The sequence below is a fragment of the Pelophylax lessonae genome, assembly GCF_965119305.1.
Source record: "Pelophylax lessonae genome assembly, chromosome: 3".
In the NCBI taxonomy this organism is placed as follows: Eukaryota; Metazoa; Chordata; class Amphibia; order Anura; family Ranidae; genus Pelophylax; species Pelophylax lessonae.
Window position 1 is genome coordinate 145,224,415 of NC_138770.1, and position 24,371 is coordinate 145,248,785.

A 24,371-nucleotide genomic window follows, 5' to 3' on the forward strand; every position below is an offset into this window, starting at 1 on the left:
GAGAAGGGAAAATCTACGCTAAACAAGCATTGGAGAAGGTCTTGAACTACCCGCCATAATGGCTCTAATAGTGGTCAGTGCCAACAGACATTTAGCAGTTTGCCTCGACTTCTATGACACCGGCAACAACGGTCCAAGACTGTGGGATAAATGTCTCAGAGGCGGGAAGGAGTCAAGTCCCAAAAATACAATAATGTATAGGTATTCTTCTTCTATAGGGTACAAAATGGAGCTCTTAACCGCTTGGGACCATACTACCTGCCATGTCTCCAGTGGAAATTCCTCCCCAATTGCCTGTTCCCACTTAAAGAGGTTGCAAACCCCCAAAAAATTGTTTTTTCTTTTTGCAACCTGCAAGAGAAACACATAATGAGCTTGCATACTAGCTCATCATGAAATACTTACCTTAGAACGAGCCCCCGCCGTGCTGTCCGCTTACTTGTATGACGGGCGACATGTCCAGTCGCCCGTCTTCCTGATCGCGGCATCCGGCCATCTGATTGGCCGGAACCGCGGTGACGTCACTCCCGTGCCGACGGTCGCGGCACGGAGCTCTGAAGGAACGGCACCAGCGTCCGTTCCTTCAAAGCGCATGCGCCAGTGACGTCACTGGCTGCATGCAAGGTAAATATCTCCTAAACGGTACATGTTTAGGAGATATTTACAGTACCTATAGGTAAGCCTGATCATAGGCTTACCTATAGGTACAAGTTACAGAGGAGGGTTTACTTCCTCTTTAAGCATATAGGTGTGTTTTCCTCCAGTGGCTAAGGGATATACATTCAAGAGCTTTTAAATATCAGCGGTTACGTTTTTTTGTGACAGACCCACAAGGACTAGTAGCTCAAAAAGGGACAGTTTAGAAAACTGCAATGTAGGAGCAAAAGAAAGTGCATGGTGGCGAATCTGGAGATAACCACAATAGGCTCTACGAGGAAGATCCTGCTTTTCTTGGATCTCCTGGAGTAAATTACAGAATATAGGGTCAACTAGATGGCCAAAATGGAATAGGTTATTTGACACCCAAAAGGAAATCATTTGGGAGGTAAGGTTATCTGGCATTGTCTGAGTGTCTTTTATCAAAGTAGCTTTAAACCACATATTTACATGAATATCATTAATTGTACTCCGGATGTGCAAACTACGGACTACAAATAGCTTTCATTGAAGTAATTAGCCTGGGTTTACTTACTATTTCCTCCAGTGCTGTAAATGTTTAATGGGTGTGTTCAATAAAGACATGAGAAATTTGAATTGTTTGTGCTTAACTCAGCTTAACTCTTTCAGGACCGTCCAACTTATAATGCTCTGGATCACATGAATACATGATTTATAGCCGGAACCCGCTGATTGGCTGAGCAAATGACAGAAGAGAGCCCTGTGTAGTTAAACAACTTTTGGGGGGGGGAAGTGGGTACCTGGTTTTGACAGGTACCCGCTCCCACTTTTAGGTGATCTCGCAGCGGCAAGATCCCCTCCGAAGTTTGCCCCCCCCCTCCTCCTACCCTCGCCGCTGGGCCATTTACAAAGCAAAGCGTGCTTTGCGCATGCACAGTAGGGAACTGGCTGTGAAGCTGCCAAGCTTCACTGCTGGTTTGCCTAACATGCAATGGCAAATCGGCTGGGGTGAAGACGGGTTACCTTGGACAGGTCAGTGTCCCAATATTAAGGCTCCGTTCACATGTAGGCGTTTTGGGGCGTTTTGGGGGGACTTTTTCTGCTCTAGGATCAGCTCTCAAAACGCCCAACAAGACAAATCCTATTCATATCAATGGCCCCTGTTCACATCTGAGCGTTTTGACGCTGTAAGCAAAACGCCCAACGCTCAAAAAAGTACATGAGCTTCTTTTTGGGCAGATTACAGGCGTTTTCCATTGGTCTCTATTCAATCTAAAAACGCCTGTAAAACGCCTGTAAAACGCGGGAAAAACGCGGGAAAAACGCAGGAAAAACGCAGGAAAAACGCAGGAAAAACGCTACGCTCAGGTGTGAATGTAGCCTAAAAGTCAGCAGCTACAGGATTTGTAGCTGCTGACTTGTTATTTTTTTCTGAAGGAGCCTGGAGCTCCTCTTTAAGCACATTGTGTTTGTCTATTCTTGTGACTTAGATGAGGATCAAATCACATTTTAAGGCAAATTACTGCAGAAAGCTTGCACAAGAGGAATAATACTTACCTTTCCGGAGAATAGCGACTTCAGTCTTCACTTAGTTGCAGCGCGATGCTACAGTCACTGCTAGTGTCCTGTAATGATTGGTGGCTGGAACCAAAGCAAGTAGCGGGAGACGGGACATTAGACATACCCAGAAGTGACCCAGAGTATACCAGCAGCCACATAAGCACAGCTAAAGAGTAATCTGGAGCTGCCACCTGTCAAAAAGGCAAGTATTCCTTAACAGGCTGTTTTTTTATTTTTATTTGCAGTACCATCAATTAACATGTGTTTGTACTGCTTTGCATGCAGATTTGTGTCCTGCCCTGTCTGTTCATGTGTAGCGAGTTCTCCCGCAGTAAGCAGAATGGGCTGTTCTCGGACACAGGCCACACTTATGTATTCTCGGTATTATGACCCGGGTACTATATATCCATAAGTAGGGATGACTTTTTTTTCCTTATGTAAAGTTGCTGGATTACAGTTGGATTTTCTCTCGTGAAAAGATCATCTAATAAACCCCATATACAATGGCAGAAGATCAAGAGATTATAAACCTTTAGATCAAACCTGTGTCGTCCCATGATGTGTAACATATACACTGCAATAATTCCACACTAATAATCTGTTATCAGAGGCTTAGGTCCTATTATAGCTACACTGCTCTCCTGCGTCACCGGAGCTGGCCTCTGTATGTGACAGTCTACACACAGTACAAAGTGAAACATTAACGCCACACGTGAGCACCAATCACTTTCTACAAGCTAGCCGCTAAAGGGGCAAAGGTTAAGTAGAGAGACTTCAATAAGAGTCTGATGAGGAAGAGGCTACGGCTGCTAATTACCCTGTAATAATGCCACAGAACTGCGAGCTGCTTTCATCAGTACGGTATTTTTAGAACGCCAAGTTCATTGTGAATGCACGCTAAATAACTGAACCCAAGTTGAATGGCACATTACGGGCGCTTGTTCACACTATGCATACACTAGAAGGATGGCAAGCAGCCATATGGAATGGGAGGCTGATAAAATCAGATTGTACTCACAAAATCGCTCCCTAGAATTATGGGCCCATACTCACAGCATCCAACAAAGGGGGGGGGGCCCTTCCTTTGATAGCCATCAAGTCTTCACCTAGTGCACATCAAAGTGCCAGCCCCCAACCCCAACAGTAAGATGAACATGTTGGCACTGACAGGGCAAGTCATATTCCTTTGCAGTGCCCATTCAGTAAAACGCTGAACAAAGGACTCAATGCCCACATTTTTGCATAGGCATTGCATGCCTGATGCGGCCATTTGTGGACCCCCTCTACCCTGGAAACATTCAAAAGCTGGTACAATCACTGATATGATTGTGTCACATGGACATTCCATTTTTGCTAACACCCCATCTTCCCCTTATGTTGATGCTGGCACAGCAACCAATAATGCTGTGGCATAGTTTCCTGCATATTAGCAACCAATGACAATGTGCACTGTCATTGGTTGCTAGGATGCAAGGGGCCAGGCCAGTCTGCCAGCATCCTAGCAACCAGCTCCGTAACACTGTCCTGTGCATACAAGAAAACTGAGCTGCCATGAAGACAGAGTGCCTAGTCTTTTAAATAGCGATCTGATGACTTCTTGCTTTGTGCACTGGTGCGCAGTCATGTTGGAACAGGAAGGGGCCATCCCCAAACTGTTCCCACAAAGTTGGGAGCATGAAATTGTCCAAAATGTCTTGGTATGCTGACACCCTAAGAGTTCCCTTCACTGGAACTAGGGGGTCAAGCCCAACCTCTGAAAAACAACCACACGCCATAATCCCCCCTCCACCAAATGATTTGGACCAGTGCACAAAGCAAGGTCTATAAAGACATGGATGAGATTTGGGGTGGAGGAACTTTACTGGCACGCACAGAGTCCTGACCTCAACCCGATAGAATACCTTCGGGATGAATAAGAGCAGAGGCTGCAAGCCAGGTATCCTCATCCAACACCAGTGCCTGACATCACAGATGCGCTTCTGGAAGAATGGTCAAACATTCCTATAGACACATTCCTAAACCTTGTGGAGAGCCTTCCCAGAAGAGTTAAAGCTATTATAACTGCAAAGGGTGGGCCAACTCAATATTGAACCCTACGGACTAAGACTGGGATGCCATTAAAGTTCATGACACTTTTGGGGGTACCAGTGACATTACTACAGTAATCAGTGCTAAAAATATGCACTGTTACTGTAATAATGACATTGGCAGGGAAGGGGTTAAACTAGTTAGTGATCAAAGGGTTAAGTGTGAGCCTAGGGGAGTGTTTACTAACTGTATGGGGGATGGGCTTGTGAAATGATCATAGAGACTCGTGATCCTAATATATACAGGCGGTCTGATCATTTCAGAAAGAAGAACGGTCATCTGTGTTTAAAACAGCTGACCGTCCTCTCAGTGGGGAGAGATCGCGGGTGCCCGGCGGCAGCAATCACGGCCGCCAACCCCATGCATTGGCATCCCCTCAGCACCACGGGTGCGACCAACGTAGGTCTACGTCGGTTCATGCAGGAGAGGCAGCCTGTCGCAGTAAATCTGCGGCAGGCGGTCTTAAAGCAGAGTTCCAGCCTCTGAAACATTTTTTCAATAAAAATACCCCCGGGACAGTCAGGGCTAGTGCATTTCATAATGGATAGGCTCTGCACTGTCCCAGGTCGCACTTACCTTTTAGAAGCAATACTTACCTTGAAAGTTTCTTGTCCAGCGCTGCCATCTCAGGTGTGGCCAGCTGAAGCCAGGGCATCCTCTTCCGTGTCCTCTTCGTCCCAGAATGCTCTGAAACGGCCCCGCTCGTCACTTCCGAGGCAGGCGCGTCATCCCGGCACAGCTTCTGGGCATGCCCAGGGGCTGTTTAGCAGGGAATGATGCGCCTGCACCAGAACGAGCGGGGCCGGTGCAGGCGCATTGACTCCTGGGAGCGATGACGTTCAGCTCCCAGGAGTCAACGCAAGCAGGAAGTGACGGCGCGGGCCGTGGCCGCAGAGGGTGGAAGTGGAAGGAAGGTAAGTATACTTTCTTCAAAAACAAGGTAAGTAGAGAAAAAAAAAAAAGAAAAAAATTGTGACTATCCATTTCTTTTGCAGGTGAATGTCAGCAAGCGGATGGCCCAAAGTCGTTTTTTAGGCCGAAACTCCGCTTTAATGTGGTTAAACAAAGTATTAGTTTGTAGGTCACATTAAAAAAGATCTGAAATTATTTATCTTTGTCTCATTTTTTTACATCACAGAAACCTGACATTATAAAAGGGGTGTGTAGACTTTTTATATCCACTGTCTATCCATTATGAAGGAAGATGCCAGACTGGTTGTCAGGCTCACTGATCAGCACTACTGCTATTGTGGTGCACAGGGTCACCCTGTAGTTAACAGACGCTCCCCAGAGGACAAGACCAGTATTTCCTTACAAACTTCCTTTTCCTAGTACAATAAATATTACATTTTAACAGGAAACCTTTTTTCATCCAAAATGATTAAAATACACTCTGCAGGCTTCTGACAGAAATTCCCTCCAGCCTGGCTGTAGTCAATGGAAATGGATTTGCAGCTTGCTATATAAAACCTAACCAGCCAGGCAAGGACGGATAGAAATTCATGGAATCGCAGCGCAAACATTTCAGAAGGGAACCCCTCCATCTCCGCTATACAATAAAGCTCAGTGAAAGAGAAACCGGCTAATTCTTTGCACAGTGGTCCAATTTAAACTCTGCAAGACTGAATGACCTCAATAACCCTCCCTAAGCTGGTGACAGAGGAAGAGCTGGTTAACAATTGCTGCACGGGTGCTGATTAAACATTCTTGTGTGGCACGGGATCATCTGCTTTAACCCCAACACAGGCACATTTAGCGAGAGGAAAAGGAAACTTAACCCCAAAAATGCCAAATCACTGATGAAATGTTATACAGTATGCTGTTTTTTACTCTTTTGCTGGAATAAAATAATAAAAAGGTTAATTTACACTAGTGATGCCCACTGAGAAGCAAACCGCAGTGGATTGCATTTCAGAGGACGTTTCTCTGGTGGTGAGGAGGTGCCTCCCCACCACCAGCTTTAATCCCTAAACATTGAACATGATTGCAGGGCAGTCACAATCAGGTTTTTGGGGGGGTTTTTTGCTCCGCGTACACACAACTAGCATCAGGTGCAAAAAAAAAAAAAAAAAAAAGAGAAGAAGAAGGAGCACACAAAAAGCACATAAGGTCTACCACATGGTCTTCCACTGCAGAGAGAGGACCCTGGCGCTGAACTTTCACGGCACAAGACTCCTGACAAGGACTGGGTACTCATGGTCCACCCAGCCGAAACCAGGCATTATTTGGGGACCTACCGAAGCAAGGTTCCCTAAAGTACTAGGTGGGGCTCCCCTGAATTGAGATCACCTAACCATAGCGCCGCGTGCCTCACCCCCTCTCCAAGCCTTTCAGGGCAAGCCCAGGAACCTACACTCTACAAATCAAGAGCGAGCAAAGTGCTACATGCATGTTCAAGATGTTGTTGCTTGGCAGAATATGACCGGGGGGGGGGGGGGGGTTTGGGGGGGGGACAATGCCTTTGCTGCTAAAAGAGAAGTTGTTGGGAGCTTGAAGCACACAGTTTGTGGTGTAAGATCATTGAGAAGAAAGTGGGGCTGAGTTATGACCTCAATCAGTTGTGTCGCCCTCGTGGTCCAAAATCCACATAAGTTTCCTCAACATGGAGGAACCCATTAATATAACTTTTCAGTCCCAGTGAACCCCTGCTAATAGCTACCACATCTTTAAGCCAATGGTACATTAGTGTGATGGTCAGAGGCAAGAAGACTCCTTACATTTGTGGCCACTGGGAAGATCTTCCCTTTTTAGATGGCTAAAACCAGTCATTGGTTACGTATCCAAGAGGGTGAAATTGCTCAAGGAACCCCCAGAGAACCCTAGAGTTCTGTTAAACCTTTGGAGAGAGGGGCCAATCCACACAGACATGAAGTATATTCCTCTCACACATCATACTAAAACTGCCCTTGTGGTTAAAAGGGGGCTGAAATGACTTCCGACCACTTACGATGTACCAACATGGATACGATATGTAGCCAGCACACCAACCAGCTTGTCTCAAAGTGCAAGTTTTTTTTCATTATGACATATTCACATAAATAAGAAAGGTTTTAGGAGTGCAAAGGGACCCTTCATCAGGCATTACACAATGGGCCCTTTATCACGTCTGATGATGCATGGCCCCTAAACGTTGCTTGTTTGTATGCTAAAGACAGAATCCAAACAAAATCACAGGACCCCAAATTCATTTTTAGGTTTTCAAATGATCATATGCAACATGTTAGGAATCACATCCCCTGACAAATTCACCACTGAGACCAAATTACAGCCAAACTGAACATGACAATACAAATTGCTGAAAACCATAGCACCAGATTGGAGTTTGTCTACTGTAAATGTGCTTTGAGGTATAATACTAACATACACTAGAAGAAAGCATCTAACTGTGCAACGGTATTAAATATGATAAAAGGTAACTGATGCTAAAAAACGTAAATATGAATTTATAGTCCATAGTTTAGTTAAAAACAAAGACAAAAAGTCCATCTAGTTCAACCACAAAAAAAAAAAAAAAATACATTAAAAACCTCCAGATAAAGAACATTAAATACCTCCAGATAAAGAACATTAAATACCTCCAGATAAAGAACATTAAAAAACACACAGTTGTTCCAGAGGAAGGCAGAAAAGGGTCCAATTTGCTCCACCAGGGGAAAGATATTCCTTCTTGATCCCCTACCTAGGGCAACTTGATATTCCCTGGAAAAAAAACAAAGAAATCTCTGGTCTAGCAATCACCCAGTGCCCCGTAGGCAACACGGAAAAGCAAACTGTGCCAATTTAGGCAAGTCCTGACCAAAGAGAATAGGGCAATAAAAAGTGGGTACAGTAAACCCCCCTCCATTGCGGGGGTTACGTTCCGGACCCAGACGCGAAAAGTGAAATTCCGCTAAATAGAAAAACCCTATTAAAATGCATTGTAGGCATGTTTTTTTACTGTCACTGTACGTGTAAAAGCATTTTAAGGTCTTTAAAACACTTTTAAAACAATAGAAACTCATTTAAACACATAAAAGATACTGAGAGACATAGCAAGAGCTATGGAAAACACAAAAATATTTCATTTTTAATGATTTATATAGTAAAATAACATTACAGAAAAAACCGCAATATACCGGGACCTCAAAAAACTGAACCGCGATGGAGCGGGGGTTTACTGTATATGAAAGGGTGGGCACATTCAATTCTTTTCTTTTAAGCTGGCTGGGGTATCATTGTCAACAATACTCTACTAGTGTAGTCACAGCGAGAATTAATAAAGCTGGTACAGTTTTGCATAGTAACCAATCAGTTTCTAGGTTTTATTGTCAAAGTTGAATTAAATAAGCCAAAGTTAGAAGCTTATTGGTTACCTTGCACAGATTCTATGTGCACCAGTTGTAGTAAATCTTCCCTATAATATAGAATGCACTGTATTTCACACATCCAACTACTTTTCCCACAAGGATGTTCAGGTTTTGTTCATATCGTATGCAGTCACAGGAGAAAACGTTGTAAATGAATTTCCAAGGGCATCTAAGCGATGTATTTCAGTTGTTCAGGGCCATCACACACAATACTGTCTATGAACATCCAGCATGAACCTCACATGTGTTCATATGCTTAATAGAATCTCAGGGATTTACTTTGTAAATGGAGCTTTTCAACAAATATTAGAAGGCTAAGACACCGCTGACAGACGAGCACAGACACTATTCCGCAGGAAATTCTACTAGCAGTCCAGGATTGCAAAGTATTTTTAAAGGAGCAAGTCTTCGAAATCACTGACAGATAATTAGTTATGTTATGTGATCTGAAGCTAAAGGGCAATTTGAACACCTGGAAACCCTGCAAGGCTGAGACTAGGACTGTCCCCAATAAGGACAAGGCTGGACTCGGATCATCTACATTGACAATGGGGAACCCCTAGGATAGCACAGTTAACCCTTCCCAATCCAGGGGAAGACAGATGGGGATATCTGACTACACAGACTTGATACACTGCTCACATTAATAATTCTGACCATTTTCTGGCTGCAATCACGAGTAAAGACCAGATGTTAACACGCTAAAAACTTTACAATCTGATTTTAGGGTTTCTTTACAGTTTACTAAACAGTGATAAGTAGGATAACATTCTGTATAGGAGGGCTTCCCCCATCCAAACAAAATGAATGGGGGAATATCCAGCTGCCAACTATTGTAGTCTCACAGGGCACCCACAGCTGTCAGAATACTCGCACAGTGGCTCCAGCTGATTGGCTGCACTCAACGTTTGGCTGACTTTTTTCCACCCGGCTCCTTCAGTTTTTATAGGTTTGTTGAGCCAGGTGGGGTCACCCATGGCTTGAATTTCAGCTAATATACAGGGATCAACTGAAATTGGAGTCATGTATGGCCAGCTTTAGAGATCTGACAGATTGTACAACCAGACAGCAACATGTGTGGCCAGCTAGAGCTCGGACTGTAAGTCAGTAGGACTCTGGAAATGCCACTCAGACTAATGGGCCATACACACTATAAGATTTTCTGAAGACTTTTTCCTTTAGATTTACCAAAACCATATAATATGAGGTCAAACCTAAACACTTTCAATGTGTATGCAATCTGGCAGGCCCTTGCACTACATAGAAAAGGTAAATCTGAAGGAAAAGGTCTTCAGAAAATCTTATAGTGTGTATGGCCCTTAAGACTGTGCACGGAGACATCTACCAGCGCCAGAACTGGGACAAGAATTGGTCTGCTGCTAAAACAGATCACTCCCCAGTGAATGGGTACATCAGTCCAAGTAGTATAAAATAGGTGATGAGATCTTATTGTGTAGGAGTGACTCCATTCTGGAAAAATCTAACTCACTTGAGATGCCCACCAGTACACACAGAGCCCATCAGTGCATGGGAGGGGCCACCAGTACACACAGAGCCCATCAGTGCATGGGAGGGGCCACCAGTACACAAAGAGCCCATCAGTGCATGGGAGGGGCCACAAGTACACACAGAGCCCATCAGTGCATGGGAGGGGCCACCAGTACACAGAGTCCATCAGTGCATGGGAGGGGCCACCAGTACACACTGAGCCCATCAGTGCATGGGAGGGGCCACCAGTACACACTGAGCCCATCAGTGCATGGGAGGGGCCACCAGTACACACTGCGCCCATCAGTGCATGGGAGGGGCCACCAGTACACACTGAGCCCATCAGTGCATGGGAGGGGCCACCAGTACACACTGAGCCCATCAGTGCATGGGAGGGGCCACCAGTACACAAAGAGACCATCAATTCATGGAGGGGCCACAAGTACACAAAGAGCCCATCAGTTCATGGAGGGGCCACAAGTACACATAAAGCCCATCAGTTCATGGAGGGGCCACAAGTACACATAGAGCACATCAGTTCATGGAGGGGCCACAAGTACACATAGAGCCCATCAGTTCATGGAGGGGCCACAAGTACACATAGAGCCCATCAGTTCATGGAGGGGCCACAAGTACACATAGAGCCCATCAGTTCATGGAGAGGCCACAAGTACACAAAGAGCCCATCAGTTCATGGAGGGGCCACAAGTACACAAAGAGCCCATCAGTACATGGAGCAGCCACCCGTACACAGACCGCTCAACAGTGCCCGGAGGGGCCACAAGTCCAGCAAGAGCCCTAAAGTGCATGGAGGGGGCCACATGTACAGCAAAAGACCTACAGTGCATGGAGAGGCCACATGTACAGCAAAAGACCTACAGTGCATGGAGAGGCCACAAGTACAGCAAGAGCCCATCAGTACATGGAGGGTCCCCCAGTAGGTGAAGGGTTTCCCACTAGGTGGAGGGGGCCCCCAGTAGATTTAGGGGTAGGTGAAGGGTTCCCCAGTAGGTGTAGGGGCCCCCAGTAGATGGAGGGATAGGTGAAGGGTTCCCCAGTAGGTGTAGGGGCCCCCAGTAGATGGAGGGATACGTGAAGGGTTCCCCAGTAGGTGTAGGGGCCCCCAGTAGGTGGAGGGGTAGGTGAAGGGTTCCCCATTAAGTGTAGGGGCCCCCAGTAGGTGGAGGGGTAGGTGAAGGGTTCCCCAGTAGGTGTAGGAGCCCCCAGTAGATGGAGGAGTAAGTGAAGGGTTCCCCATTAGGTGAAGTGGCCCTCAGTAGGTGAAGGGGTCCCAGAGTGTAGTAATAAGTAGTAAAGTTCCCGGTAGGGTGGGCACTCACCGGCTTGGTGTGCTGGGCGTTCCTCTCTCTCTCTTCCCGAACTTTCCTCCACTTGTTACTCTGTATTGGTCTCTCTTCTGTATTGGTGTCTCTTCCTTACTCTGTATTGGTGTCTCTTCCTTACTCTGTATTGGTGTCTCTTCTGTATTGGGGTCTCTTCCTTACTCTGTATTGGTTTCTCTTCCTTACTCTGTATCGGTGTCTCTTCCTTACTCTGTATCGGTGTCTCTTCCTTACTCTGTATTGGTCTCTCTTCTGTATTGGGGTCTCTTCCTTACTCTGTATTGGGGTCTCTTCCTTACTCTGTATTGGTCTCTCTCCCTTACTCTGTATTGGTGTCTCTTCCTTACTCTGTATTGGTGTCTCTTCCTTACTCTGTATTATAGGTCTCTCTTCCTTACTTTGTATTGGTGTCTCTTCCTTACTCTGTATTATAGGTGTCTCTTCTTTACTCTGTATTATAGGTGTCTCTTCCTTACTCTGTATTGGTGTCTCTTCCTTACTCTGTATTATAGGTGTCTCTTCCTTACTCTGTATTGGTCTCACTCTCTTCCTTACTCTGTATTGGTGTCTCTTCCTTACTCTGTATTATAGGTCTCTCTTCCTTACTCTGTATTGGTGTCTCTTCCTTACTCTGTATTGGTCTCTCTTCCTTACTCTGTATTGGTCTCTCTCTCTTCCTTACTCTGTATTGGTCTCTCTCTCTTCCTTACTCTGTATTGGTCTCTCTCTCTTCCTTACTCTGTATTGGTCTCTCTCTCTTCCTTACTCTGTATTGGTCTCTTCCTTACTCTGTATTGGTCTCTCTCTCTTCCTTACTCTGTATTGGTGTCTCTTCCTTACTCTGTATTGGTGTCTCTTCCTTACTCTGTATTGGTCTCTTCCTTACTCTGTATTGGTGTCTCTTCCTTACTCTGTATTGGTGTCTCTTCCTTACTCTGTATTGGTGTCTCTTCCTTACTCTGTATTGGTCTCTTCCTTACTCTGTATTGGTCTCTCTTCCGCAGACGTGCTCCGCTGTGACAGCCCGGCCAGTCCGCTCACATAACCTCTTCATGAGGGGGCAGAAAGAGGAAATGCCGGGCGGGGCGTGCTCACCATCCTAGGCTCCGATCACACTGATGACACTACACCGGGGGAGTTGAGGAAGAAGAGCCGCTCTCCCTAACTCTCTCACACACAGCACAGAGCTGCCTCCCTTCCCGGCTGGATACACACAAGCGCTGCTGAGCCGTAGCTGTCAATGGGCATAGTTTGTTTGTACGGGTGGCCACTGGGGGGGGCACTTCGCATAGTAAGGAGGAGACAGCCGGCCAGCCGACCAACAGCGATCTCTGCTAATTGGAATATTACAATGGAGCGAACTAAGACTCGAATAGGGGGGTCAGCTGTGCTCCAGAAAATAGGGACTATTACGAACGATGATCTGGGGGGCATATACAAGATATATTGTTATCACTATATAGTAAACTTCTAGGGTCAGAGTTTAATGATGAAAAAAGACGCCCCTGTAGCTAGAAATGACTCTGTATGTAAGAAATGCTCCCCTGTTGTGACTATATTTGGTACATTCCAAAAGCTTTCCTTTCAGAGAGTGGGGCTGCTAAGAAGTAGTAAAGGGCGGAGCCGGTGGGAGGGGTCCGGGGATGGTAGTGCTGGGTCCACTGTTCTGCTGTACACTGATATGTAATACAGCGGGAGAGTCTCCTCTTACACTGAGACAAGGCGCCCCCTAGTGATTGATTAGTGTGTACACACGTTCTATTCTATTTACACTCTGTGCTTCCCTGAACCTCTAACCAGGAGTGCCCCTAGAGGACATCACAACTCCAACACCCTATTCATACCTGCATGACGCAATGCATCGTATTTTTTAACCACTTAAGCCCCGGAAGATTTTACCCCCTTCCTGACCAGGGCCTATTTTGCGATTCGGCACTGCGTGACTTTAACGGACAATTGCGCGGTCGTGCGACACTGTACCTAAACGAATTTGACATCCTTTTTTTCCCACAAACAGAGCTTTCTTTTGGTGGTATTTGATCACCTGTGCGATTTTTTGATCATGCGCTATAAACAAAAAAAGAGCGTCAATTTTGCTAAAATAACAATATTTTTCAAATTTTTTTTATATAAAATTCCCAAAAAAAATGTAAAAATCAAAATTTTTTAACATTTTAGGCCAATTTTTTTTTACCATATGTTTGGTAAAAAAAATCTCAAAAAGCGTATTTTGAATGGTTTGCGCAAAAGTTATTGCGTTTACTAACAAAGGGAAAGATTTTTGTCATTTTTGTTGTTTTTTTTTTAATGCGTAATGGCGGCGATCTGCGATTTTTTTTGCGGGACTGCGGACAGATCGGACCCTTGACTGACATTTTTGACACTTTTGGGGTTACCAGTGACATTACTGCAGTAATCAGTGCTATACATATGCACTGTTACTGTAAAAATGACACTGGCAGTGAAGGAGTTAACTGTATTGGAGAGGGAGGGATTAAGTGTGTCCTAGGGGCGTGCTCCTAACTGTGATTGGCTGTGGCTGTGTGTGTAAGAACAGTGATCAACGTTCCTACATAGTAGAACTGTTTCATCATCATTCTTACACAGGGAGAATGACAGGCGGCTGTGTTTACATTAGCCGCCTGCTTTTCTCCCGCTGTCACGGACGATCGCGAGTGCCCGGCGGACATCAAGTCCGCCGGGCACACGTACGGGGGGACCGTGACCGAGCGGTAGCGGGAGTGCGCCTCCGGCGGCGCGCGCTCGCTCCCAAAACCCTTACAGGCTAGCGACGTAGCCCTACGTCGCTCTGCCTGTGAGGGGCTGACTGCCGACGTAAATAGTCGTGCGGCAGTCGGCAAGTGGTTAAGTAAATTTTTCGCGCAACAGCATAGGATAGCCCATTCACTTGAACTGACTGCCCTACACGACAAACACCCAAAAGTGGTGCCTGCGCTTTTTTTTTTCTTTTTTTGCAGTGAGCCATGTCTATTTTTCATGCGACTGCTTTTGCCATTAAAGTATATGTAAACCCTCACCTTGTAAAACAACCCATTATGTTTAAAATAGAAATTAAAAATCTAGATATAAAAAACATGATAAATACATTTATTTCCTGCCTTTTTCTATAAGTGACCACATTCCCTCTGTTTTTAGCTGCATAAGAGCTGGGGGAGGAGAAGCAGCAGCACACTGCTCGGTGAAAGGCTGTGCAGAGGGGGGGGGGGGGTGTCAGGACAAGTCTGATCATTGGAGGCAGTGCCTGGACATGGGCATCTAGAGCCCAAGGCAAACATGCCAACCAGCCCGCCCCCCCCCCCCCACAGCATTATGTGTCAGCAAAAATCCCCCCTCCCCCCAAAAAAACTGAACACTAATCTGCTTGCTTTGCCCCTAAGCAAAAATCCTCCCCCCTCCTCCCAGTACAAATCCCCAGTACAATCTTTGCCCCCCTCATCACCCCCAGCTGAAATGCCCCTTCATCCCCAATAAAATCACCCCTCCTAGCACAAATCCTCCTAACATTTCCTCTCCTAGTACACATCTCCCTTCCCAGACTCCAAATCCCCCCCCCCTTCCCAGCACAAATCCCCCTCCCCATCCGCTCCAGCACAAATTTTCTTCCTACCATCTCCCTAAATTTCCTCTCCTAGAACAACACTTACCTCCTGCTGCCCCCATATTCCCCTTTCAATACAAAAAAAATCCCCTCTCCCCCGATCTCCTTGTGGCGCCCCCACCCCCACCTCAAATAATACCACAGTGTCCAGGGCAGCCGTCCCTCCTGCTCACCCCTTGTCCTGGCCCTGATTGGAGGAGAGCAGGCTGAGTTCCCAGCATAGCTAGAGAACTGACCATGGTGTGTTCTCCTGCTCAGTGTGATCAGTTTTTATTGGAAAGCAGATGGACTGGCAGGAACACCAGGGATTTCACATACAGGAAGCAATACAAAGAGAACAGAATACTTTCTCATACAAGTACTTGGCACAGCAGGCACATATCAGGAATATGAAATTCTGGGTTTACATATTCTTTAACCACTTAAGCCCCGGAAGATTTTACCCCCTTCCTGACCAGGGGATTTTTTGCGATTTTTTACTGCGTAACTTTAACGGACAATTACGCGGTCGTGCGACGCTGTACCTAAACGAATTTCACGTCCTTTTTTTCCCACAAACAGAGCTTTCTTTTGGTGGTATTTGATCACCTGGCGGATTTTTTGATCATGCGCAATAAACAAAAAAAGAGCGTAAAGTTTGCAAAAATAACAATATTTTTCACTTTTTTTTAAATGAAATTCCCCCCAAAAAAATTTAAAAATCCAAATTTTTTAACATTTTTGGCCAATTTGTTTTATGCCACATATGTTTGGTAAAAAAAATCGCAAAAAGCGTATTTTGATTGGTTTGCGCAAAAGTTATCGCGTTTACTAACAAAGGGAAAGATTTTTGTCATTTTTGGTGTTTTTTTTTAACGAGTAATGCGGCGATCTGCGATTTTTTTTTGCGGGACTGCGACATTGCGGCAGACAGATCGGACCCTTGACTGACATTTTTGACACTTTTGGGGGTACCAGTGACATTACTGCAATAATCAGTGCTATACATATGTACTGTTACTGTAAAAATGACACTGGCAGGGAAGGAGTTAACTGTATTGGAGAGAGAGGGGTTAAGTGTGTCCTAGGGGTGTGTTTCTAACTGTGATGGGACATGTCTCCTATTGTAAAAACAGAGATCAACGGTTCTACATAGTAGAACCATCTGATCTCCATTTTTACACAGGGGAGAATGACAGGCGGCTTGTTTACATAAGCCGCCCACCATTCTACCGCTCTACCGACGATCGTAGTGTGACCGGCGGACATCGGGTCCGCCGGTCACACGCGCTGACTCCTCTGTGAACGAGCCGGGCGGGCGCGCGCGCGCTCGCCCGCTATTGGCTCAAAAGCCAGTGACAGGCTAGCGACGTAGATCTACGTCACTCTGCCTGGCCGGGGCTGACTGCCGCAGTAAACATACTGTGCGCAGTCGGCAAGCGGTTAAGAAGTAATGGCAATGCAAGCATGGTGCGCATTTTGGCATGTTTTTCATGCGTTTCTGGGAACTCACACAAAAAAGCCTGTTTCTGCACAAATTCCAGGATTGCTGTCACGAACCGGCAGGACTGGTAGTGGATCCTCTGGACCAGAGAGGCGATGGCACGGGTTGTACTAGAGGACCGGTTCTAAGCAGTTACTGGTCTTCACCAGAGCCCGCCGCAAGGCGGGATGGATTTGCGGCAGGGGGCCCAGAGCGCTCAGCGTAACAGTACCCCCCCTTTGGTCTCCCTCTCTTTTTGGTACCGAGGAACTTGAGGATGACGGCCAAAAACTACAAAGAAAGGAGACTTGTTAGAAGCAGAGGATTGTTTGTAGTTGTAGGAGAACTCCGCCCAGGGAAGTAGATCAGCCCAGTCGTCATGGCGTGAGGACACAAAGTGACGCAGATAGTCACCCAAAATTTGGTTCACCCGTTCTACTTGGCCGTTAGACTGAGGATGGTACGAAGAAGAGAAGTCCAATTTGATCCCGAGCTGAGCACATAGAGCCCTCCAGAATTTGGAGACGAATTGTACCCCACGATCCGAGACAATATGTTTGGGAAGGCCATGGAGACAGAAGATGTGTTGGAAAAATTGTTTGGCCAACATGGGTGCAGAGGGTAGACCGGGCAGGGGTACAAAGTGAGCCATCTTGGAGAAGCGATCCACCACGACCCAAATAACGGACTTGCCATGGGAGGAGGGAAGATCTGTAATAAAGTCCATAGCGATGTGAGACCAGGGAACTTAAGGAACAGGTAGAGGCAAGAGGAGGCCCGTTGGTTTCTGGCGAGGCGATTTATCCCGGGCGCAAATCATACAGGCCTGGACGAAGTCCGAGACATCTTTCTCCAAAGAAGGCCACCAGTACCTTTGGGAGATTAGTTGGAGAGATTTTAGCACCCCTGGATGACCGACAAAAGGGGAGGCGTGGCCCCACTTGAGAATTCGCAACCACTGACGTGGAGGTACGTAGGATTTGCCAGGAGGAAGAAGGCGCAGGTCCACGGGAGCGACTGTAATAAGGCGTTCTGGAGGGATAATATATTGAGGTGTTAACTCTTCGCCCACCACATCAGAGGAGCGAGACAGAGCATCTGCCCTAATGTTCTTACAAGCCGGACGGAAATGGATCTCAAAATTAAAGCGGGCGAAGAACAGAGACCAACGGGCCTGACGAGGATTTAATCTCTGAGCAGACTGGAGATAAGCCAGGTTCTTGTGGTCCGTGAAGATGTACACAGGATGTGTGGCGCCCTCGAGTAAATGTCTCTATTCCTCCAGTGCCAATTTAATAGCCAGCAGTTCTCTGTCCCCAATGGAGTAATTTCTCTCTGCGGGAGAGAATGTTTTCGAAAAGAAGCCACAAGTTGAAGTCTTGCCCCTGAAGGACTTCTGGGTGAGGACAGCTCCGGCTCCCACCGAGGAGGCATCCACTTCAAGAGAGAAAGGCTTGATGGAATCTGGTCTAGAGAGAATAAAGGCTACCTTGGCTCGCTCAGAAGGAAACTGGTTGGACAGTAGCTCGAGGTGGAGAGAGCAATGGGACAGGAACCCACGGCACTGCTTTGGATCTCCGTCATATTTGTCTGGTAGGGACAAACGGATTCTGGAACCGGTGGCAACTGCAGGCGGAGGTGCTGGCTGTTGCTGAGAAGGCAGGAGCTGCTGCAACATAGCGGTCAACTGGGCCAGCTGTTGACCCTGCTGGGCCACAATGGTGGTGAGGTCCGCTAGACTTGGCAGGGGAACATCAGCGGGATCCATGGCCGGATCTTACTGTCACGAACCGGCAGGACTGGTAGTGGATCCTCTGGACCAGAGAGGCGATGGCACGGGTTGTACTAGAGGACCGGTTCTAAGCAGTTACTGGTCTTCACCAGAGCCCGCCGCAAGGCGGGATGGATTTGCTGCGGCGGTAACTACCAGGTCGTGTCCCCTAGTAACAACTCGACCTCTCTGGCAGCTAATATGGCGTGGTACACAGGGAGTAGGCAAGAGCGTAGTCGGACGTAGCAGAGGTCAGGGCAGGCGGCAAAGGTTCAAAGGCGAGTAGTCGGTAGCAACGGGTTCGGCAACAGGCAAAGCAAACAAACACAGCAAGGAACGCTTTCTCAGAGGCACAAGGCACAAAGATCCGGCAGGAAGCTGTGGGATGAGAAGGTATTTATGGGTAGTGCACAGGTGAAGCCTAATTAAGTCAGCACTACCTCTCACAAACCCTGAGCACAGCACCAAGCAGTATATTCAGTCTCAGCTAGGACCTTGCATTTCAGAAAGGCTCACAGGGGACTCTGCAAAGCAAAGGAGCCACCCTGTAGGCAGAAACTCCACACAACACACTTTAAAAGACTGTTTTTTTTTTTTATCTAAAGGCCACACAGAAAGAGGACATCAAACAATGGTGACCTAATGCCCATCTCCAGGCAACTAAAAAATGTCCCTTTGCAGTGGGGCTGTGCCTGGACAGCAAGGGTAATTTGCTTGGTTTGGTCCAGGGCAGGGGTCTTCAAACTTTCTACACAGGGCTACTATAGTTTATTGTCCTTCAGACTTTAGTGGGGGGGGGGGGGGCAGTGGGAGGATAAAATGCCCCAGGATAATGTGTCAGATTTGTTAGTCAGTGGGAGTAAAACAATTATATAACCCCTGTATTATATAACCCCTGTGATCAGTAGAAGACAGAATGGTGCTTCATCATTGGTATTAGGTGGAGGAATGTTCCCCCATCATTGATGAGAGAGGAAGGAGTAGTGCTCCATCATTGGTGTCAGTGGAAGTAATAGTGCTCCATCATTGGTGTCAGTGGAAGTAATAGTGCTCCATCATTGGTGTCAGTGGAAGTAATAGTGCTCCATCATTGGTGTCAGTGGAAGGAATGGTGCTTTATCATTGGTGTCAGTGGAAGAAATGGTGCTTTATCATTGGTGTTAGTGGAAGGAATGATTCTTTATCATTGGTGTTAGTGGAAGGAATGATGCTTTATCATTGGTGTCAGTGGAAGGAATGGTGCTTTATCATTGGTGTCAGTGGAATAGTGCCTTGTCCTTAGTGTCAATGGCAGGAATGGTGCCCCATGTTTGGTGTCAGTGGAAAGAATAGTGCCCTGTCATTGGTGTCATTAGAAGTAAGAGTGCCCCGTCATTGATGTCAGTGGAAGGAATAATGTCTTATTACTGGTGTCAGTTGAAGGAATAGTGCCAGGAACGATGCCTTATCATTGGTGTCAGTGGAAGGAATAGTGCCCTGTCATTAGTGTCATTAGAAGTGAGAGTGCCCCGTCATTGGTTTCAGTGAAAGGAATGGTACCATTTCATCGGTGTCAGTGGAGGAATAGTGTCTGGAAGTTCAGATTAAGGCAAGCTAAGGGCCTTATCTGGCTCACGGGCCACAGTTTAGAGACCACTGGTCTAGTCCTCTTCGCAACTTGACCCATCCCCACAGCCTCTTCACTGCCATGCTCCTGCAGTATACAGTCCTAAAGTCATCTAGTATAGGAGCTTCTTTTGGAGCATGATCACACTTTTTGGTTTCAATAAGGGAGTGCCTGAAAATGTGTAATTTCATGTATTTTCCTTGTAATTAGCTTTCAGTTTTCTAAAACAATAAACACCTAAAGCAGAAAAGAGCTCATGGCTGAAAAAAAGCTCTAAAAAGTGGGTTAGAAATGCAGCAAAATACCATGAAAATGCTCACGCTCAAGTGTGGATCCAGACTTAACCTCCCTGGCGGTATGATTATGTCAGGAATTATGTACCAAAAGCAGTAGAATTTTTTGCATGGAAATTTGGCGTTATGTATTATAGACCTACAATTCTTAGTAATTACTGACTTAAACCTGACCAAAACAAGACTCTAGTAGACATCCCAGATGTGATAAATTTGAAACACAAACGCATGAATTATAATCTAATCAATAATATAATTTTATTATATAATATATAATATAATATATAATATCTCTCCCTCTCTCTCTCTCTCTCTATATATATATATATATATATATATATTATATTATATAATAAAATTATATTATTGATTAGATTATAAATCATGCGTTATGTAATATATATATATATATATATATATGTGTGTATATATATATATATACAGTATATATATATATATATACTGTATATATATATAAATATATATGTGTGTGTGTATATATATATATGTGTGTGTGTGTGTGCGTATATATATATATATGTGTGTGTATATATATATATATATATATAATATAAATGTTATGAGTTTGTGTTTTGTGCAACATTTGAATTTCCCTCCCAGTTCCGCTCCCATGCACCATTGCTGCTGCAGGGAACGGAACCAGGAAGTCATCAGACCGACGGACGAGCGGCGGGGATCTCGGCTGGCGATCACAGCAATGGGAGATCATCGCTGGATCGCCAGGAGAAGGTAAGGGACAGTGCTGCACGCTCTGCACATCTACCCCGAGTGTGACTCGGGGATACTGATCCTAGCATAAAAAATCCACCCCGAGTCACGTTCGGGGATACCGCTAAGGGGGTTAAAGGAGCTGTAAAGTCAGAAGATTTTTTTTATCTTATTGCATTATGCATTAAGATAAAAATCCTTCTGGGTGTAGCAGCCCCCCCAGCACCCCCTAATACTACCTGAGCCCCATCTCTGTCCAGGGATGTCCATGAGTCCCTTGGCCATCCGAGACTCTCCCTCCTGATTGGCTGATACACAGCCATGGCGCCATTGGCTCCCACAGCTGTCAATCAAAGTCAGTTGGACAATCAGGAGAGAGAGGGGATGGGGCCGAATGGCAGCTCCGTGTCTGAATGGACATAGGGAGCTGCAATTCAGCTCCCTGTGTCCACTCAACAGGAGGGATGGGCCAGAAGCAGCAATGAGGGACCGGAGAAGAGGAGGATCCAGGCTACTCTGTGCAAAACCAACTGCACAAAGGAGGTAAGTATAACATGTTTGTTATTTTTAAAAAAAATAAATAAAAAACAAGACTTTTCAATCACTTTAAAGTATCACATTTTACTTTTTTTCCCCACAAAAAATAGTTTTATACCATGTTTTATTCAGTGGTAATGTGACTGAAGAGCCTCCCTATCCCATCCCTCTTCCCCATTGAATAGGGGAGGGGGCCATGGGGGGAGCATATTATGTATGTATGCTAAGGGGGTAGGCAATGCAATGACGTAAAATCAAAAAAACTATCAGCGTAAAAACGGGATTAAAATTATTATCAGTGTATCAAAATATAAAGAAGTGCAAAGATCTAATCATATATAGTGCACAAATCCAGCAGCTCACACTAACCTGTGCTCTCACCTCACAATCAAAGACAAATAAACATAAAACAGTGTTGCGCCAGATAGAATATATACACCGCAATAAATAAATGTGATACGTGTATTGGATCAAAAAAGATGACTGTGCAAAATGTCCATAAGATGAATCACAATTAGTGCAAATCAATAGTGCAAACAAAAGTGTCCATTAAATGAATTCAATATTCCAAATGCAGATAACACCTCCGTGATAGTGATAAAAGCTCCCTTCACCATATACAGTGGCCTCTCACCTTAGTTTTAGACCCGGAAGACACAGGCCATTAACAGCTTATGTCCTCAATTAGGAAGAGTTTAACCAGCAAACCAGGGGGGCTAATCCAGCATTCCACCTCCAGACACAATATGGCATATAAAGGAAATAAAGGAAGACAGATCTAGTGCTCTCTGCTTTGATAACTCAAAAAGTTTAATGGGTAAATAGCTGCACTTACATATACAGCACTCGGCAGTGCATGCTTATCGAGCTTGTGACAGTACAAGGAAGAGATGCCACGTCGGGTACGCAGGCTCCGCCCCCTTTATGCGTTACGCCAATGCCTTCACAGCGGTGACACATCGCATAAGTACATTCCCAAATTGTGTGTGCAGCAAGCAGCTGAGGTTCTGACAGCAAGGCTACTGCTAGGAGAGGATGCCAATCCCCACAGCGGGACTGGCTGGGGGGCGTAGCAGCAAAGGTGACTACGGGAGATAAAGGGACGCCCTGCATTGGCACAGTGTCCTAAAACGCCAAGCAGCAATCCAAGATACACAAAGTGACCACACCATCACAGATCTGCTTCTGCTTCTTCTTGATTCTTTAGGTATTTTGCAGCAAATGAGGAAAGAAAAACATAACAGGCAAGTACAGTATGTAGCCACCCTACCTTAACCACTTGTCACCAAATCACATACATGGACCTAATTGACTGCACAGGTTATACTGGGGTGTTGACTGCAGCTGTCAGCCATAACTCCAGTATTGTTTCTTAGAGTCGGTGAGGCTCTACGAATTAAAAGCAATTCTAGCAGCTAATTAGACTGCCCCCCCCCCCCCCAACTCCCTCTGGTGCCTCTCCATGATGCTCTCTCGTGCAATCAGGAAGCCCAGCATTGAAGCTGGTGGTTGCGATGTCTTATCCCAGAGCTGATTAGAGACTGGGAGGTCTGTGAAGCCTGTAAAAAAATGTATTGCATCGTCTATGGAGATTTCTAGGTATCGTAGTTTGTCGCCATTCCACGAGAATGAGCAATTTTAAAGCGTGACTTATTAGGTATCTATTTACTCGGCGTAACATCATCTTTTATATTTTACCAAAAAATTATGTTATACATTGTGTTTTTTGGCATTGGAATTTATGAAAGTGTAGTATCCTTTAACAAAACTTTCAACTACATCGGTTCCGATGGGTGACCATCGGTTTGAGATTCCATCTCACTAAAAGATGCTTGGTTATCGGGTCCCCCCCCCCCCCCCCCTCGTCTATAGCATTAGATAGTGTTATGTTGTTTTTTTTTCTCATTAAGATTCATCCAACTATCCCATTCATTACTATTTGGATAAGTTTGAGATTCCACCCCCTCCCCCATCCAACTATGTGAAATTGTACCTGGTGATAGTTTATTGTTCAGTCATAATATTGTGGTTTGTACAGTTAGTCTTTGACTCTGTTCTGCTTTTTTTCTCAATAAAGTCTACTTTAAAAAAACAAAAAAAAAAAAGAAAGTGTATTTTTTACATATAAATACGTTTGAAATGCTGCACAAATACCGTGTCATATAAAATTGCAACAACCATCATTTTTTTCTCTAGGTCTAGGACCTCTGTTAAAATACATATATAATGTGTGGGGCTTTTAACCACTTGCCGAATGCCGCAAGTAGATTTACTGCGGCGGTCAGCCCCTCACAGGCAAAGTGACGTAAATATACGTCACTAGCCTGTGAGGCTCTGGGGAGCGAGCGCGCGTGTGACCGGCGGACCCGATGTCCGCCGCTCACTCTGCGATCGTCGGGGGAGAGGGAGAAAGGCAGGCAGCTTGTGTAAACAAGCTGCCTGTCATTCTCCCCTGTGTAGAAACACTGATCATAAAGTTTTACTATGTAGGACCGTTGATCAGTGTAACTACAGCTCAACAGACAGCCAATCACAGTTAGAATCACGCCCCTAGGGACACACACAGCCCCTCCCTCTCAAATAAAGTTAACCCCTTCACTGCCAGTGTATTTTTACAGTAACAGTATATATATATAGCACTGATTACTGTAGAAATGTCACTGGTAACCCCAAAAGTGTCAAACATGTCAGTCAAGGGTCCGATCTGTCTGCCGCAATGTCGCAGAACCGCAAAAAAATCGCAGATCGCCGCCATTACGTGTTAAAAAAAAAATTACAAAAATCTTTCCCTTTGTTAGTAAACGCAATAACTTTTGCGCAAACCAATCAAAATACGCTTTTTGCGATTTTTTTTACCAAACATAGGTAGCATAAAACAAATTGGCCGAAAATGTTAAAAAATTTAGATTTT

At 45.5% G+C, this 24,371-nt stretch overlaps 1 protein-coding gene across 1 annotated transcript in view; it reads right to left on the bottom strand.

The window, feature by feature from the left end:
- The window catches only part of HPCAL1 (hippocalcin like 1), a 342,211-nt gene extending 330,692 nt beyond the window's left edge, over window positions 1-11,519 (bottom strand). Inside the window, exon 1 of the mRNA XM_082249028.1 lies at window positions 11,441-11,519. The gene's annotated coding sequence lies outside the window, so the exon portion shown is untranslated. The remainder of the gene's footprint in view (window positions 1-11,440) is intronic.
- Window positions 11,520-24,371: the final 12,852 nt, after the last annotated feature.